Raw genomic sequence first — 20,084 nt, forward strand, 5'->3', positions numbered from 1 at the left:
GGATTTTCCAGGCAAGAGTACTGGAGTGGGGTGCCATCGCCTTCTCCGAACACCTTACCTTACATAAACAAAATTGGAGCCTGGTGACAGTTGGGGGCACTGTGCTAGATCTGAAGGTAGAGTTCCTTCAGCTGGAAGGAATAAAGGAAACCCTCACAGAGGAGAGGGCTTTCCTGGTGCCTCAGCTGGTAAAGAATCTACCTGCAATGCGGGAGACCTGGGTTCAATCCCTGAGCTGGGAAGATCCCCTGGAGAAGGGAAAGGCTACCCACTCCAGTACTCTGGCCTGGAGAATTCCATGGACTGTATAGTCCATGGGGTTGCAAAGAGTTGGACATGACTGAGCGACTTTCACTCACTCACAGAGGAGTCCTGGTGGAGAAGAGAAGTTTTGCAGAGAAGAGACAGTGTGAACTTTGTGACCAGATATATCTGTGTTTGAACCTTAGCGCTGCGGCATCCTGTAGCTAACCTAGCTAAGCATTGCGTAAGGGCTTTGAACGGTAGGCATTTAATACTCACAACAACACTTTAAGGGAAATTATCTTTTTATTTTATGAGAAATGGAAACTTAGTTCAACTCCTTGCCCTTGGAGATATACCTGAGGGGACCACTGCTGGGCCTAGAACTTGATGCTGCCTGGAGGGAGGCCATGCTCTTGACCGTTAGACTCCTACACAAAGATGCTTTCTGTGGGGACACAATATTTGAGACACCTGTCCTCACTGAGAATGAGTTTCTTAGTTTCATTATCTCTAACATGGAATTAACAATATGCATTTTTCAGGGTTTTTGTGAAAATTAGAGAGACTATAAAAAGGCACATGGTAGAGTTCCTTGAAGGTTAAGAGACTGCCTTAGACAGAGAACTGCAGAGCCCATGCTTATTACTGCTATTTCTTTTAAATTAAATCTCTTTAAAAAACATTACCTCAAATCAGAATGGAACAATTTTCGAGTCAGAATAGAACAACTGTGGAGTCTGAATTCATTTCATTTAATATTTTTCCAAATTAAAATCACAGGTATTATAGTTTTCTCGTTAAAGCTCTAATACATGTTGATACATTAATTATGGAAAACAGAAACTGTAAAAAAGTAGAAATATCTTTATTTCCCACTGCTCAGAGATGACTACTGTTTTCTTTTTTTTTTCTTTATTTCCAGTATTTCCTTAATATATGTATTAAAAAAAAAAAGAACTGGTGTCATATTGCGTGCTACTGTACTATATGACACATTTAAAACACAATGTATCATGGACACTTTACTGTGACACCAAATAAATCTTAAAATATATGAGAATGAATATTTACTTTTCAATTTTCTTTACAAAGCAGTTCATTACTTTCATAATGAAAAAAAATGCTTAAAATCACTCCCTATGTTAAAATATATTTTTGAGAGGGGTGTACTGCTTTACCCAATGGGTTTAGTGTCCTGTATTTTACATCTTGCTCGGGCCAATTGGAGGGGGATAATCCCCCAGCAGTAACCATGACGTATGAAATGGAGCTAGAGATAGTGGATTTTGTGAGGCTTAAATTAGATCAGTTATGCAATGTCCCCAGGAGAGTGTGGACCACAGTGAATGCTAGGTAATGACAGAATCGTGTCAGCCAATGACAATGCAAGATGGGCGTTCACAGGGGGTGCCATGAGAATTGGAGGGTAGCCCTGCCAGGGATGTGCTGGAGCCAGCTCTTGTAGGCTCTGAAAAGCAACTGTTAAATACTCAAGAACTTTGCATACTGGTGGTAAAGGTTGTAGCTTGAAATCTGTCATAGTAGAAACATTTATACCACAGAAATTGGAAATCAGCAAAAGGTACAAATCAGGGCTATTTGTTTGTTTGTTTATGTATATATTTTCTCAGCACACCACTGGTAGGAACAACCCAAAGACAAGCTTTGCTGCTTCTCAAAGTGGTGGAGTCCTGCAGAAAATGCTTCTGAGGTCTTGTGTAGCCTTAGTCGATTTTGCAGAAATGGAAACTGATGAGCAGGGGCTGAGATCCTGGGCTGATTTCTCCTGCTTTAACTGGAAGGAGGAATAGGGAAATAGAAGCAATGCCGAACCAAAAGGGCAAACAGAAGAGTTTTGTTTGTGCTCCTAAAACAGAAATAACTGGATTAGAGGATTAAAGTGCAGGAGATGGGGACACCTGTCACCTGGAGTGACGAGGACCTCTTAGTGGAAGTGAATAAGAAATGCACAGTTGGAGAGAAATGCTTGCTCAAGGAGAAGGCTGTGGGAAGGAGTCGAAGAATGGATACACACAGCAGGCTCGCTTCCAACATGTCACCAGGATCAGAGGCATAGGGTCTGGGTGCTGGAAGGGTTCACAGATTCCTGGCTCCCCTCTAACCTCCGAGGAGACAGGGGCTGGGAATTGAATTAATCACTAATTGCCAATGATGTAATCAAGTGTGCATAAGTAATAAAACTTCCATAAAAATTCTAAACAGTGGAGTCCAGGGGAATTCCCTGGCAGTCCAGTGGTTAGGATTTGATTTTCACTACAGGGGTCATGGGTTCAATCTATGGTCGGGGAACTAAGATCCCACAAACCGCATGGCACAGTAAAAACCAAAAACTGGGATTCAGAGAGCTTCTGGGTTGGAGACTGCATCCATATGCCAGGAGGTTGGTATACTGCAAAATCCTTGGGGTCAGAAGAAGCTCCTGTATTCTGGACACTTCCAGACCTTGCCTTCTATATCTCTTCATTTGGATGTTCATTTGTGTCCTTTATTAATAAACTTGTAATAGTAAGTAAAAGATTCCCCTGAGTTCTGAGAGCCATTTATTGATGGCAAATTTTCAATCCTGAGAAGGAAGGGGTCATGGGAACCTGTGATTTGTAGCCAAGTCAGACAGAAGTGTGGGTAACCTGGGGACATACTAGCTGTGAGGCATTTAAGTGGGGGAAAGGGGAGTCTTAGGGGACTGAGCCTTTAAACTCTGGGGTCTGTACTCACTCCAGGTAGGTAGTGTCAGAATTGAAGTAGATTGTAGGATACCTGTTTGGTTTCCACAGAGAACTGGAGAATTGCCTGGTAGGGAAAACCCACACATTTGGTGTCAGAGTGTTATATGTGGAAACATCCTCGTAGCATGAATGCTATTTTATTATTCATAAATTAATATATGTGTGCATATATACATATGTGTATTATACATGTATATTACATAATATGATAGAGCTAGTTTCATTTGGGAAGGGAAATCCCAGCAAAAGCTCGCACTGAGTGCTTGTTGTGCCAGAACAGTTCTGACAGAAAAATCAGAAGTTGCCCAGAAGTGATGGCTCTTATTACCTAAATAATGATGTGAATCGAATAAATTTGAATAAATAAATAAATAATTTGAATAAATCTATTTCATGTCTCTGGGCTCCAATTTCTCACATAAAGTGGAGTTTTCTGCAAATGATCTCTGAGGTTCCTTTCTGTTTCAGAATTCGATGTTCCTGAATTAGCCATGAGAAAGTCAGCATGAGGTACAAAGGGAGGACACAGGTCCTAGGATCAGACAGCACTGGACTCAATACCAAGGCTGTTGTTACCATACAGCTTTGGGCTAAAGAGTTAAACTCTCTAAAAATGAGGTTCCTCATTTGGGAAATGGGAAAATAAAAATGACATAATAAAAACATAAGAACTGATTGGAAAATAAACTTAAAGGACTAAGCATACATACTAGCATTTTTTTAATCTGATACTAATTAAGAGACAAACTCTTTTAATACACAAAATAACGTGCTCCATATTAATTTCAAAGCTCTGCTTCGTCATCTTAAGGTGAAACCATTTAAAAACAGGATATGAAACTCAGTGGGGTAAAATTAGCTGATGATGAAACAACAGACTATCTTTGCAGTTTTTTTGTTTTTTTTTTTCCAGAGAGCTCATTTTTGAACAGTTTACTACTGGAACTATTTTGGAGAGATTTGTCCAAGTGCTTGCAAACAGGTTCTGCTGAATGAAATTTTTCTGGGTTCAGCAAAACTGAGAGGTTTTATTTTCTCACCTGTACTAATGCATCACATTTTTCATAAAATTGAAAGGAAAAAAAAGTTGTGAGCAGAATTTTTTCAACCAGAACATTTTAGAAATACAGAACCTGGGCTTTTGATTTTACACCATAAATCTAGTAAAATGTAGGAAACCATCTTTTCGAAATGCCGCTGCCATCATTTTCTACCTGCAGGTACATATCTTGCCCTGGGAGGAGTGCGTGCATGCTAAGCCCCTTCAGTTGTGTCCGACTCTTTGCAACCTCATGGACTGCAGTCCACCAGGCTTCTCTGTTCACGGGGATTTCTCCAGGCAGGAGTAATGGAGTGGGTTGCCATCCCCTCCTCCAGGGGATCTTCCTGACCCAGGGATCAAACTCTCAGCAATTTTGTCTCCTGCGTTGGCAGCTGGGTTCTTTACCACTAGTGCCACCTGGGAAACCCCTGGGAGGAGGGCTACTTCATTTCTTAACAATCACAACGATTTCTCTGTGGAATCCCAGCTGCTGCTGAGGACCAGCCTGTCTGAGAATATCCTTCAATGTGAAGTCAGTGACTTGATCAGAACCTGAAATAGTCTTACAGAAATAAATCAATTAGAAAGTTGCATTGTGCAGACTCGATAATGGATCTTCAGCTTCACTGTATCATTACAGAAATAATTTTTAAAAAAATAAAAATAGGGTACAAATAGAAGGTACTATTTTAAATTGGCCAAAAGTCATGGTTTGAGTAAAGACCAAGAAGGAAAATAAACAAGGTGGAAGGATTTGGGATGTGATTATTTTCATGGCATAACTGTATATTTCACCAAGTACCAGCATGAGGTGCGAAAAAGCAACATTCTTTCTAACTGGGAAGAGATGTTCAGGAAGGCAGGACAGTTTTTTCCCCCTGAAGAACTATGTCTTAGAACTGTCAGTGTTGGATTTGCTGTAGTGGAATTTGGCTCTCTGCAATGAATTTCTTCTCCATCAGAGTCTCCTGTGTCTTGCACTCTGTTTTTAATTTGACCACCGGCCTTTGGCATTGAATGAAAAGCCCCAAACTCATTCAACCGGAGGCTCACGGCATAGAACAAATCATTTGTTTGTTTTTAATATATTTCCTTTCCCAGCCCAAATACTAAATTGAAATGACACTGAAAGTATCAATCTGAAAAAGAAAGAGAAAGAAGTCAAGGGATTTGCCTTATTTTAAAAATGTATCTATAGAGCAGGCAGGGCTGTGGGAAATCAGTTCCCAGCAAATGACTAGGAGATAAAAGATTTTTCAGGTTCAAATTCTAATTCTGTTATTAATTTATACTAGTAATAGCTAATATAATCATGCCATGTCCAGTTTATAAATTGCCTTAGCCTACACTGGTTTCCTAATGTGACCCTCAAAGCAGCATAATGATACAGACACTATTATCATCCCCATTTCACAGATAAGAAGACTGAAGCTCTGAGACACTGACATCATCCAGCTTTTTCAGTTAACGAGAGGCAATATTTGAAATCAAGCTTGTTCTGACTTCAAATTCCTTGCTCCTGCCAGGCCTTTTAAAGATCTAAAACCATAGGATTCTTGAGCTGAAAGGGAACTTAGAGATCTACTGGCCAGCTTTTGCCTGATTCTGAAGGATGTTAAATACATTTCCACAAGACAACATTTGGGAAATGCCAAATTAAAGGTTGTTAAGTGGATCAAACTAGATAGCATATTGAAAAGCAGAGACATTACTTTGCTGACTAAGGTCCGTCTAGTCAAGGCTATGGTTTTTCCAGTAGTCACGTATGGATGTGAGAGTTGGACTGTGAAAAAGGCTGAGCGCCAAAGAATTGATGCGTTTGAACTGTGATGTTGAAGAAGACTCTTGAGAGTCCCTTGGACTGCAAGGAGGTCCAACCAGTCCATTCTGAAGATCAGCCCTGGGATTTCTTTGGAAGGAATGATGCTAAAGCTGAAACTCCAGTATTTTGGCCACCTCATGTGAAGAGTTGACTCATTGGAAAAGACTGATGCTGGGAGGGATTGGGGGCAGGAGGAGAAGGGGATGATAGCGGATGAGACAGCTGGATGGCATCACTGACTTGATGGACCTGAGTCTGAGTGAACTCCGGGAGATGGTGATGGCCAGGGAGGCCTGGCGTGCTGCAATTCACGGGGTCGCAAAGAGTCGGACACGACTGAGCGACTGAACTGAACTGAACTGAAGTGGATTTCTTGACCACAGAATATCCCAGAGCTTTTATTTTGCTGGCTAATCTTGATGCTTCTTCGGAACTTATTTGGCAATGAATTTATCTAACTAACTAAGAGCCACATCATGTCAGGGATCTGGGATGAGCTGCCCTCTCTGCTTCTTTATAGAAATAAATCCTCACTTGTTCTGGACTTTTCTTGGAGTCGCTCCTATGCCACCTCAAGTTGACCTGGAAGGAAGTGGAAGAAGTGAACTTTTAATTGTTATTCAACTGATTTGCCATTGGAAACAAGAAGTGGTACTGAAGTGGCAGATTTCTGCCCTCCTGATTCTTTGTGCAAACATTTATTAGTTGCGCTCCAGATTCCAGGGACTGGCTGGGGATCTGTGTGGAAAGATGGAGAGGAAAGCGGAAAGATGCCCTCAACGTGTTGTTCCCTCATTCTCTAGTGTGTGTTAGTCGCTCAGTCGTGTCCGACTGTGTGCGACCCCATGGGCTGTAGCCAGCCAGGCTCCTCTGTCCGTGGGATTCTCCAGGCAAGAATACGGGAGTGGGTTGCCATTCCCTTCTCTCATACTCTAGAACAAGGTGCAAACCAATCTAGCAAATAATGACAAACATCTGATGAAAGGGGGCACTCAATGGAAGCCCAGAGAGGGCGGTAGCTCACCCTGGTGAAGACGGGTGCAGGGGGCAGGTTTGTGTTCAGGGGCCTGCTCTTCCTCTTGGAGGGACAAAGGTCATATCAGCCCCTTCAGCTGCCCCAGGCGAAGAGGGTGGAGACTGTGTACCCAGCTGACAGAAGGTGTGGATGCCTTCTGGGACCCACTCCAGCCCCAGGGCATTGGCGTCTGTGCTCCACAGCTTTCCTGACAGGAAAAAAAAAAAAAAAAGATTGAAAATGTCTCACCTCCACATGTCCTATTTTTAATTGATTTTTGTACAGACTCTTCAGTCAGGGTATGAATATTTAATTGTCCTGTCAGGTCAGATCCTTCCTGGTCAGACAGTTAAAAATGACTTTGGACAGGGGAGGAAATGAGGTGGTGGGATGGCATGAAATGAGGAAAGGGAGGCATTTGCTCACAGGGGATCAGAGCTAAGGACCAAGGAAGGTCCTGAGAAGAAGGGCACCTTGCTTTCTTTGTCTCTGTCCCTCCACGGCACACGTCGCAGCAATGCAGCCTTTGTCCAGAGGCCACAGGGAGTCGTGTAAGAGCTTAGACAACACCTAGGCCTGAGGAGAAAGTAGGCGGTTCCTTCAATGAAGAGAAGCCAAGAGGGTGGTTCCTGGGGAAGGGTCCAGAAGATGAAGTGTTTATGCTCCTGGTTTTCTAAGTTTGTGAGGACCTGATTGGTGTTTTGACTCCAGGCTTCACTCCAGCCCGGGTGGAACCTGGCCGCACACACCTTTCTTTGAGAAATGGCGTCTCTCTTGGCTGCCCAGCAGCACAGAAGCTGAGAAAAATGGCCCAGGAACTATTTCAGGTGAACACACTCTCACAGGCAGTGAATAAACGTCTCAATGTGACTTGTTCCAAGAGACTATTAATAGGCAGGCGATGAGAGGGACGGGAGAACTGAATTTCATTCCATTTTGGGCTCTCGTTTTGGGCATACCTCTTTTTCAAATACAGAAATGAAGCCCAGAGGCACAGGGAGAAGGTGGCCACCTCCCGCTGCTCTCCCAGCAGCACACTCACCGAGGGTCCCATCACAGTCCTTCCCGACCACACTCAGGTCTTTGCTGAAGACAAGCCTCCCAGGTCCAGACAGTCACAGAACAGCGAGAGGAGGTGACGCCGTGAGTCATATTCATATTCCCTTCGACATTGCCATTGCCTCTCTGTGCATCTGTGGTTTGAAGAAGGGATTCTCATGCAGGAAACACCTGCTGAAAGGAGGGCTTTGGAAATGCCCAGGTGTGTTTGATTGTCTTAGCAGTGGGCTGGGGGTGATCTCAGCGTTTATTGGGGAAAGGGCAGAGATGCTAAACAGATTGAAATTCTCTGGCTGGTGTCCCCAACCAAGAACTGCCCCTGCCCTGCATGACTGCTGGGGGCCCTCTATGCATTCTCTGTAGAGGATGTATTTGGAATGGTCTCAGAGTACATCTGAATTCCATTTCACTCATCAGCACAAAGTATTTGTTTCAAGTTTTCAAACTTGAAGCATGACATTTTCTAGGAAAACTTGATTTTTTAAAAAAGAAGTCTTTTATATTTACTCAGATATGTCTTTTATATTTACCATTTCCAATGCTCTTTAAAAATTTTATTTTTATTTATTTGGCCGTGTCGGGTCTTAATTGCTGCTTATGTAATCTTCAGTTGCGGCAGGTGGGATCTAGTTCCCTGATCAGGGACTGAACCTGGGCCTCCTGTATTGGGAGCACAGAGTCTTAGCCACTGGACCACCCGGGGAGTCCCCAGGAAAACTTGATTGTAACGGCTGTGGAAAATCAAGGAAAGACAGAATTTTGTTTTGTTTGGGGCTTTACCAAGAATTGTTCACCTTTACCAAGAGCTGTTCACCTCCTTTTGGAATCAGATTCCTGATGATAGAGACACTTGTGGTGTTTGTTACCAAAACCGCATACCTGTGGCTGTCTGCATCTGTAGCTGCCAGATTTCCCCGCCAGAGGATCTGAGTACTTTCTGTTGGCTCCTGACGGAATTGCACCAAACCTCTAAATACTGAAACACATGATGTTATTCTAAGTGACTCTGGTTTTATTTTGCCTTTGTATTACATTAGGGCATTATACTGATTTTTAAAATGGTATGTAGTAGTAGTTTAATTTAATTAATACCAAATTTAATTATTAATTTTTATCATTAATTAACTAGTTGATTACTATTTAATATTAGTTTAATTTCAGGAATGTAGAGGGGATATTGCAGAATATTTGTTGTGGGGAAGACATTGGGTCTGCTCCAGGTCCTAAACCTGGGGTGAAATGTCTGATTTAGGCATTAAAACAGGACGGACTTCTGAAAGACAAGCCAGGCAGACGGATCATCAGCCATGGGACTTCCTGAATCTTGTGTTCTTTTTGGAGGCTAAAATGCTTCTGCAAACGAAAGTGCCTGCAAGGATCAGGCAGTTCATGGGAAAGAGTAAAGAAGCAGAAAAGCAAGAGTTCAAGGGCCTTGGCAGGGGCACTGGCTCCTGGCCTCACTGGACACTGGGGGTCTGTGCCTACTGACTGTGGCCCCACAGAGTTGCAGGCATAGTGTTGCTAGATTTTCCATGTTTGCAGTGGAAGCTAGAAACCTGACGTGCTGTCCGTCATATTAAGGCTAGGTAAGACTGGGTTGCTCTAACAAAGAAAGCCAACCACACAATGGCTTAAGGGACCTGGATGTGGATTTCTTTTGCAGGTCATGATCAAAGCAGAGCGACAGTCTTGTGTGGCCAGGAGCAGAGGGACAAGGGCGTGGAGGAGAGTATGAGCAGCGACATGGAGACCCAGATCTGGAAGGCCCAACTCCTCCTCTGTTCCACGTGTATATGACCTCTGCTTGGTGGGGAAATGTCATTTTTAGCTGAGCAGCTATTGCATGGCTGTACCACTGACCATCTGTGCCAGTGTACTTACCCCAGGCACTTAAAGTATGATACATAGATCAGTCCCCTGCAGACCATGACGCTGAACTTGACTCGAAGACTGCCAGCCCAGCCCTGCTGGAATTCCCTGTTTAGTTGTAGATTTAAGTTAAACAGCTGGGAAAACCATTCAGACTAGAGGAGAAAGGAGGAAGACAGGTGGGCCAAGGTGTTGAAGTTGGTGGAGGGGTGGCATCCTCAGAGCAGACACACATAGTGGGGACAGCTTGGAGGACAGAAGCCCACAGACCTTGAACGCAGGCATGGGAGGTTTCACTTAGGTTATCTGTCTTACCTCCACTTGCCTGGCAAACGCCTCTCAGGCCAGCCTAAGTGCTCCTCTTCTACGTGCCTGGCACAACGCTGATTGCACGTATTATTTTCCTTGTCTATTTTTGTCTTCCCATATAGACTGCAATTCTGTTTTGCTCATTTTTATATCCCCAGGGTCTTGCAGAGTAATTATTAATGGTAGAGTAGGTGCTCAACAAATCCTTGATGAATGACAAAAAAATCCTGTGATCAGTGGATAATTAACGCATCCTTCTGAGTCAGTGCTAGGAACCGTCAGGGTGCTTTGTTAAGAAGACTAATCTGGCCCTGGAGGAAGGTATGGCAACCCACTCCAGTGTCCTTGCCTGGAAAATCCTAGGAACAGGAGCGGGCGACAGTTCACAGGTTCGCAAAGGAGTCAGACATGACTTAGGGACTCAACAACAACAACAACAACAAGAGGACTAATCTGGGACTTCCCTGGTGGTTCAGTGGTTAAGACTCCATTCTTCCACTGCAGAGGGCCATGGGTTTGATCCCTGGTCCCCCAGCTGGAGACGTTCCACATGCAGTGGAACCAAAGAGAAAAAGCAGACTAATCTTGTTATCATGTTCAGAAGGCCAGAATCAGCAGGCCAAAGACAGCATGGGTTTCATGGGGAAGTGCTCTGTGATGGAGGGCAGGGAGGTCCTGTGGGAAGGGATGGGCTTCAAAAGGCTGATGGGTTGGGGGTGTCTGCACAGGGAGCGGAGAACTGGAAACTCCTGCTTCTGGATTTCTGTTTCTTTCCCAGTCTAGAGTTAACAGGCTTAGCTGAGGTACCAGTCACTAATGCAGGGCCTGAGTGGAAGAGACAGCAGTGAGCAGCAAACCCTTCAGGGTTCTGTGTCCTATGAAATTGAATTAAAATAGAAATTCTAGGGGAGGCTTCCTGGATGAGGGAGCATTTACGATGGGCTTTGAGATATGCAGAAAATGAAGGTTCTGAAAATGCATGTGAGCTTTATTAATTTGCCAAGAACCTAGCAAGAGTCTAATAAATATTTTTATGAATGAAAAAAATAAATTAAGAAATGGGCAGATAGCTATGGTTTGTACTAGTCTTTCTGGAAGAATGACTAGGGGTTCCTCTCAAGTTGGGAAGCTTTTGTTGCTGTATCATGCCTTGGCCACTCAAGCCCATTGAAGGAAGCCCATTGATCTTTGAGGAATAAGATTCTGTTGTGTCGTGTAGTCTGTGCATGGGCTGTAAAGGAATTTCCAGACATGAAGCAGAATGAGAGGAAAATAGAGTGGGAGATGCTGCTAGAATGGTGGGCCAGCTCAAAGGAGAGCTGTCCCCTCTTGAGGCCTAGTAGCCAATTTTTATAGCCTCATGACAGAAAATTCCTACTGGAAGGGTGGCATTAGGTGATTGGTAAGGATGCTATAGGGTGGGTAATAGGGCAGGTATTTTACTTAATATAGGGTGGGGGAACTGGCTGGTTTAGATCAGGAGGCTTGTGGTAACAGTTGCTATGGGGCCTGGTTAATTCCAGAAATTTTTGTCCTGTGACCTTGATCTAAGGCTCCACACCTGTGACCTTGGTCTAAGGCTCCACACCTGTGACCTTGGTGTAAGTTTCTGCACCTGTGACCTTGGTCTAAGGCTCCGCGCCTGTGACCTTGGTACAGGGCTCCACATGCTGGGTATGAGGGGTGGGAGTTCCAGGAGAAGTCAAGTCAGCCCTTCCCTGGACCAGTGATCAAGAAAACACCAAGCAGGTGGCAGTCCCTGTGGCCCAGGATTGACCTGGCTGCTGACCTTGCCAGTCACCCTTGCCAGCCTGGGGAGACTCCCACAGCCCCCAGGGACTGGCAGGTGGCCCCAGCATCCACTGTTACATCCCCAGGGCTGTGAAAGAAAGACACAGGTCTTCCATTGTGTGCAGGGGAGTGTGGCTGTGGGCAGGGAGCCTCAGACAGAGCATGTGGTGGGGTCGAGTCTCCCTAATGAAACAAAGGCTTGGCTGTTAGACGATCCCTCGCCGAGTCAGGCATTTGGATTGTGAGGCTTGGGTTAAGGAAAGGGCTTTCTCTGCAAGCACGACAGATGCCTGGAAGTGACGTGCCCGCTCCAGATGCTTGTGGGAGGCAAGACTGAAAGGCCCAGCGTGGCTGGTGGTCAGGGCCGCGGCATTGCCAAGCAGGTCTTGAGAGCTGAGAGTGAGGAAGGGTTGGGCTTGGTTTCAGGGCTTAGAGAAGGAGGCTCTGAAGGTGGCTGGAGGCGAAGGGGACACAGAGGAAGATCATGTTGAAGGAGAACTAGAGGGGAGCTCAGCTCTGTCCTCTGTGTTGGGCTGGAGGTTGAGATGGTGAGTGGGAGGGCAGGGTTATATGCATATATACAGCTGATTCACGTTGCTGTACAGCAGAAACTTATACAATGTTGTAAAGCAATTATTCTCCAATTAAAAACATTCAAGTTTTGCCATCTAGCCCTTGACCTTGCCTAAGACGTTTTCCTTCTTTGTGTCCTCTTTTCTGCACCTGTGCTGCGCTGGCCCAGGGTTGGTGGGGGTGGGGTGGGGGTGGGGCAGCTGGTCATGCTTCAAGAGGCACAGAGTCCCACACCCACTGAAGGGCTAAGGTGTCAGTGATTCGGATTTCCTTGCACTTCATAAGTATATCATGGATACTCAACAGACACAGCACAGTAACAATTTCTGGCTCAGAGATTCTCCCCTTCTGGAATTCTATTCTCTACCAAGGTCAAGGGGTCCCCAAATAACCTAAGGGAGTAATGATTTCCCTTTCCACAGCTTCTTGGATAGATTAGAAATAATAAAAGGCTTGGGCCTAAGAATTAAAAATTGGGATGGATCTAAAATTCTTTGCTCCCAAATATCTTATTCTTTCAAAGACGATGATTCCAAGAATTGAGATTCTGAGTGAGACTGAAAAATGTTCTATGGGAAAAAGATAAGATTTCTTTGCAGAACAATAGATTAAGTGTTTTTAAAATGAATGACAACTACAAAGTTAAAAATTCCAAAACTACCTCTTAAATTAATCAACCAAGGAAGCTGACATTTCCATTATTCTGATGATAGCAAGACTTGTAAGCATGAATATCTCAGAAATACTAGAATGTCATATTTTCAAGGAACTTTTTTTCTTTTTTGGTCAAGCCATAAGCCTGGTAGGATCTTAGTTCCCTGACCAGAGATTGAACCCATGCCCTCAGCAGTGAAAAGGCAGAGTTCTGACCACTGGATTACCAGGGAATTCCCACAGGAGACTTTTAAAGGTGAACTTAGCCCAACATACACACTTGACAGGTAAGAAACCAAATCCCAGAAGAGAGGCTACAATAAGACACGAAAAATGTGTATTCAGAGTTTACCTTCTCCTGCGCTGATTGCAGGTATGATGTCAGCGTGTCCATATCTGGCACCTGGCTGCCTGGGGCACCTGCAAGGCTGCCGTGGGGTGAAGTGCAGTTTGATTTTCCTCTGCATCTGTTTCTTTGGGAGGACACTCCTCTTCTTCTAGATCTGGTAGTCAACGTGCTGCTCATCATGGGAGGGCCCTTGACTTGGGCTGGTCAATAGTGACAGAGACTGTTCTGGAGTGGGCATGTGATCCAAAGCAAAACTCACCAAAGTCTTTTCTTGGGATTTTCATATGGATTGACCCAAAGCTGCAGAGGCCATGTAAGCAAGCTTCCCTGACTGCAAAGAGGAGGTATAAGTAGTAGGAGAGAATAAGGTTACTCTGGGAGGAAGAAAACCTAAAATTAGATAGACAGATGGTTGATAGATGATAGATACATACCTAAGTGTATACACACACACACACACACACAGAAACCTAGAAAGAACCAGCTCCTGCCCTTGATAGTTCTTTTGCTCGAGCTAGTTTGTTATTATTGTTATTATTTATGTTGGCTGTGCTACCTGGTTTGCAGGACCTTAGTTCCCAGACCGGGGATAGAACCTGTACCCCCTGTAGTGAAAGCACAGAGTCCTAACCACTGGACCACAGGGGAATTCCCTACTTGAGCTTGTTTACATTAAGCTTCTGTCACATGCAAACAAAAATCTTGTAGTCAATACAGTAGAAACACACAGGCCTGTGACTTTTTGAAAAAAATTATTTTTTAATTGAAGGATAATTTGCTTTACAGAATTTTGTTGTTTTCTTTCAAACATCAGCATGAATCAGCTGGCCCTGTGACTTCATCTCATCCTTTGTCATCCCCTTCTCCTCCTACCTTCAGTCTTTCCCAGTATCAGGGTCTTTTCCAATGAATTGGCTCTTCACATCAGGTGGCTAAAGTATTGGAGCTTCAATTTCAGTATCAGTCCTTCCAATGAATATTCAGGGCTAATTTCTTTTAGGATTGACTGTTTTGATCTCCTTGTGGATTAAGGGACTTGCAAGAGTCTTCTCCAACACCACAGTTTGAAAGCATCAGTTCTCAGCCTTCTTTGTCCAGCTCTCACATTCATACATGACTTTGACTAGATGGACCTTCGTTGGCAAAGTAATGTCTCTGCTTTTTAACATGCTGTCCAGGTTTGTCATAGCTTTTCTTCCAAGGAGCAAGTGTCTTTTAATTTCATGGCTGCAGTCACCATCCACAGTGATTTTGGAGCCCAAGAAAATAAAGAAATGTAAATAGAATCTCTTTCCTCACCTAGAATGTCTTCCCTGGGACTTGGCACTAGGAGAAGACGGGGGGCCTTTACTGTTGACCACATCCTTCTTTTGTCTATTTAAAAACATTGACAAGACAATCTATTAAAAATATATAAACATTTTGAAAAGTTACAGCATCCAGTAGCCAAATGCAACTGTTGATTTGGCCACAAGACAGTGATGATGCATAGGCTTTATTGCGTGCTGCTGCTCACTTGATGCATTATTTAGAAACACACAAAAAATGGCCATCTTCATTGTGGTAACGGCTGTATAACACTCGTCCATGTTATATGGCAGTTTATTAAATGTTCAATATTTTAAAATAAGAACACCTAGGTGGTCTTCTGCTTTTTTGTTGTTTAGTTGCTAAGTCGTGTCGCCTCTTTGAGACATCGTGGACAGTAGCCTGCCAGGCTCCTCTGTCCCTGGGGTTCTCCATGGCAAGTATATCGCAGTAGGTTGCCATTTCCTTCTCCAGGGGATCTTCCTGACCCAAGGATCAAAGCTGCGTCTCCTGCACTGGTAGGTGGACTCTTTACCACTGAGCCACAAGGGAAACCGTCTTCTGCTGCTTTTCTGCAAAATTTTGTTTAAATTTATTTTCAGGTAAAATGTTGGGCTACTTCCAACAAGTTTCCCAAAACCTGCACATCTGTGCTTGCCTTTGTCAATATCATCCTTTCTGCCCGTGGAATCTCCTGCCCCTTTCCTTTTCAGTCCTTTTTTAGTTAACTCACTTATACTTTAAAGCCCTGCTCTGACACTCTCTTGTTCATTTGTTCTTTTATCAAGAATTTACTGAACCAAGTGCTATCCTGGGAGCTGGGGCTATGACAAGGAAGATGACTTTCATTCATTCATTCACCCAGCAGGTATTTCTTGAAGGTCTATGATGTGCCAGTGGCAGTGTGAGGTACAGGAAATCCAGTGGTGAGTAAGATGAGGTCCCTGCCCTTGCGGAGCTTAGATTATACTGGGAGATAAAAGGCAGAATTCATTAAGAAGTGGGAAGTGTTCTCCAGTCATTTATTTCCATCCGCCTCAATAGCTCTTTCTTACCTGTGTTTCCGACTAGACTGAGGAATGTGAGGAGAGAGGCTGTGTCCTTCACTTTGTGGCTCTGCTGGGCAGCGGTGCACTACTGCGCTGAAGTGGGCACCTCTGGTGGCAAAGAAACACCCAGAGTGTGTTTTGTCCTTTAGAGCAAAGGCCATTTCCTCCTTCAGGAGAACTGTGTCTATGTCTGTGATAGCTGAAAACCTCACAACTCAAACCCAAGAGAAACTGTTTCAGGTATTCCCAGATAGTCACCTTTCCTTCCTTTGTCAAGAGCAAAGCTCATCTGATTTAGGAAAAGTGGTCTCATTCATGGCCCAAGCACACCACAGGCCCCAGGAGGAGCATGTTCGGGGAAGGGCCCAGAAAAAGCCAGGGAGAGGCTTTCTGGAAGCACTGCCCCCACTAGTAGGGGGTCTTCTAGATGGAATATCCAGAGGGGGGGCCACGACTGCCATGCAGCCAGCTTCCCTGGGACCACCCTTAGAACACCAGCCCGTCAGCTGCCGAATTGTGGCCTTTTTTTTTTAACACTGTGAATTGTTAGCAGTTTCTAAATAGACCATTCATTTTTCCTTTTAGCACAGAAGGGTCTCAGAACTCCAAATACCATGAGGGGCCTGAATGTTTCAACTCAAAACATTCCCCAAACCGCAGCCCTCGGGTGAGATGCAAAACTAGCCAAAGCTTTGGAGGAAAAACAACCGCCCACTAGCCTGGAAACCACTGGGTACACAGGCAGCTGGGTCGGCTTGCTCCCAGAGGCTGGGAGACAGTGTTTTTACCAGTCGGAGTTAATCTGATAAAACCATCTTCCCTTGACTTTCCCTCTTCTAGAGGAAACAAACCCCTCTGGGGGCTGGATGCTGAGTGTGTGGGGCATGGGGTGTGGGGCATGGGACCAGGCTGCCCAGGGTACCTGGAGAACCCAAGCCACTGCTGCCTCGTGTCTTCCTCCCCAATTGTGGGAGGGAAAAGAAAAAGGAGAGAGAGAAAGAGTGAGAAGAGCTTTTGTAACGTTCTCACAGCAGCATTTGATTCAGGGAGAAGGCTAATAGCGCCAAACCACTGCTCAGACCCTGTGTAGTCGGAGGAACAGCTCCCAGGAACACAAGAGAGGTGGCGCTGCAGAGAGGCTGGCTGGGGCACCAGCCCACCCGGGAAAGACTGGATCCTTGGAGTTGAGGCTCCCAAGGCCCTTACAGACATCCAGCGGGCAAAAGAGATCCCAGAAGGCCTAGTGGACCCATGCAGTGGGCCACACGTTCTCCCAGGCTGCTTTCTGGGGGAAGAGCAGCTTCGCCAAGTGCTTTGGCATCTCTGTCTTGATGAAGACCCCAAGGAGGTATTTGCAAGCAAGATCTACCCAAGTCGCTGCAGCTCAGGCCGCACCAGAGGGTGACGATGACCTGGGAGAGGACTATTCACTGCCCCTTGCCTGCCAGCATGTAGTCTGAGGCTGCCACAGCCTTTCTGAGGATGTGAACTTCATGTTGGTAGTGTTGGGGCTCTGCTGCTGGAGATCTCTCTTGAAGCCACACCAGTGGAGGAAATCCACGAGCCAGGACAAGACCCGCTGCTACCTGCGGCAGATAGTCCTTGACTGCACCCAAACCGGGTTGTTCACCAGGGTCTCAAGCTGGGCAGAGTCTTCCTGAATGAAGATCTGGAGGTGAAAATAGGAGATTTGGACCAAAGAGGAATATGTTGGCGAGCAGAAGAGCCTATCTAAATACCTAGTGCTTCCCTAGCCGTGGTAAAGAATTTGCCTCCCAGTGCAGGAGACCTGAGTTTGATCCCTGGGTTGGGCAGATCCCCTGGAGAAGGAAATAAATGGCAACCTACTCCAGTATTCTTCCCTGGGAAATCCCATGGACAGAGGAGCCAAAGAGTAGGATGCTGCTTAGCGACTAAACAACAACAAGCGATTCCTGAGGTGTTAAGCAACAAAAGGCAGCGTTTCCAGATGGTCGTGGGCTCCACTGGGTGCATCATGGGTGCAGCTCACCTTTGAGATCTCTTGCCTAAAACTTACTGACTTCTGGATCAAGAAGAATGAATGCAATATTCCCAAGCGCATAACTGCCTCTTCCAGAAGATGCTGTAGACAGACCCCACTGCTCACCTGATGGTTCATGAGCAGCTCAAGACCAGTTTTTCTGACTACATCCCAGCCCATCCCCCATTACCTGCTCACTATTCCATGAAGATTTTCAATCACTCCCAGCAGACTGGACCCCGGGAACAGAAAGCCTCTCACAGTCCTCAGTAAAGGCCTGGAGAACCCTATGCCTAAGACTCTCTGGGAAAAAGAGGAACCAGTGGTCCAGGAGATCAGAGAAGCAGTCAAGTGCAACCTTGATGACATGTTGTATTCGCCGTGTAGCGTGAATGCCTCCAAGCCCTCTGAGAGGTCAGGCAGGAGGAAGCTGAGGATTCTGCCAGCATCACCATCTTCTGAGTCAGCAAAGTGGGGGGACTACTTGGACAAGTGCAGCCTTGGGAGTTAGCTGTGTGGCCGTGTGGGGGTGTTCTCCAATGACTGGACTCATCTCGTCCTCCAGCCTGTTGGTATCTGTCTGCAGTAAACAGAGTGTGATGGTGCAGTGCTCCACCTCACCATTGAGTTCCCATCCCAATTCCTCCATGAAGATCACACTCCATGTATTTCCAAAACTCCATGAGTGGACACTTGCTGAAGGTGGGCACCCTTGGGAAGGTGTTGGACTAGTCCAGCTACCTGTGTACCTGATTTTGCGCACGCAGCACCATCATCCTGCACTCAGTAATGGCTGGGTGCAAATTGGCATCTCCCAGGACCATAGCAAACTCATCCTGTGTCCAGCGTGGCAGCTGTCACTACAGCAACTAGAAGCTGGGTTTCCCAAGAACTGCCTGAACCTCCTGGAGCAGCACAGCTGCTCCAAGTGTCTGACCGGTCGACTCCACCATGTCCTTCCATGGTGGACAAGCTACTGAGCTCTGGCTTGGCCTCTAACTGCCTCAGGACCTCCTCACAGCTCCTCCCCGGGGACTTGTGCCCCTCCTCGCCCTCACCTGCACCTTGGGCCCCTATGGGTTAGCTCCATTGTGCTGGTTCTGTGTGTGTGTGTGTGTGTGTGTGTGTAATAGTCCCCAAATCCCCAAACCTGGCAGCTAAAAAGAGAGTATGTCATGCTTACAAGTGGGGTTTGCTATATACATTATTTTTGTACATGTTGAGTTGTAGGTTCTATGGCCATATGAATTGTATGGAATACTGCTATAGAATTCAGGACTGTTTTTCTTTGGCTTTATACACGTTAAACACGTGTGAATCTTTCAAAAAAGCTATGGGGAGTGCTGATTGGCTACTAGTTTTCATGTGCACTCAGCGGCTGCCTGGGTCAGCCGATTGGCAGCAAGGATTGATTACTTCTGAGGTGCTCCGTGGAGGTGGCCCTGTGGGTAGATGGGAGGTCCACCTTCGCTGGGTCTTATCCCAGTATGTCAAGTAACAATGGTAAACAAATTCAGTGACAACACATTATGAATAAGTTCTTAAAGTGCCTTTGATAAAAGGCAGTCCGGCTGCTGAGAGCAGCGGGGGCCCCTCCGCTGGTAGGGCCCCGAGAATGCTGGGCTGACGCTGTCACGAGGACAGGTCTCTCAGGACTGGTCTTGGGGGAAGATTATGGAACTCGTGCGAACTCCTTTGAATGAGCTGCTGACTCCAGATTATCTAGCTGGCATGCAGAAAAGCTGGGAAGGTAAGTGGAAAGCTTGGGAAGGCAGAGAAGGGGAGAGGGAGAAGAAAATTAAGGAACCCCCAGGGGTAGGTGCTGGGCAGGAAGGGCTGCCTGGTGTCCCTTCCACGTGCTCACAGCGGCCTATGTGTATGAGGAGTACATGGTGGTTTGGGTGAGGAGGGACACATTTAGGGGAGCTGTTTCAACTGGAGGAAGGGAAGATGAGATGGAAGGAAGGATGAGAATACTGGAGGGAAGCTGGAGAAGGTGGCTCAGTGGTGGCCCAGGCAAAGAATGTGATCAAGCAGAGACGACGTGGCGTGCTGACCCAAGGCACACATGTGAGTGGCCCTAAGGCTGAGTGGTTACAAGCTAGGCCTCTGAGTCAGATGACCTAATCCTGGGTCTACCATGCATGCGGTGTAACCTTGGGAAAGTTACTCAATCTCTCTGTGGCTCAGTCTCCCCAACTATAAAGCTTCATAGGGGTTATCTGAAGGATTATGTGAGAGAACATTTC

At 45.7% G+C, this 20,084-nt stretch overlaps 1 pseudogene; it reads left to right on the forward strand.

The window, feature by feature from the left end:
• Positions 1–1,498: 1,498 nt before the first annotated feature.
• On the forward strand, positions 1,499–19,380 carry LOC120880442 (annotated as a pseudogene).
• Positions 19,381–20,084: the final 704 nt, after the last annotated feature.

This window comes from Oryx dammah, unplaced genomic scaffold (genome assembly GCF_014754425.2).
Source record: "Oryx dammah isolate SB20612 unplaced genomic scaffold, SCBI_Odam_1.1 HiC_scaffold_21, whole genome shotgun sequence".
NCBI lineage: Eukaryota > Metazoa > Chordata > Mammalia > Artiodactyla > Bovidae > Oryx > Oryx dammah.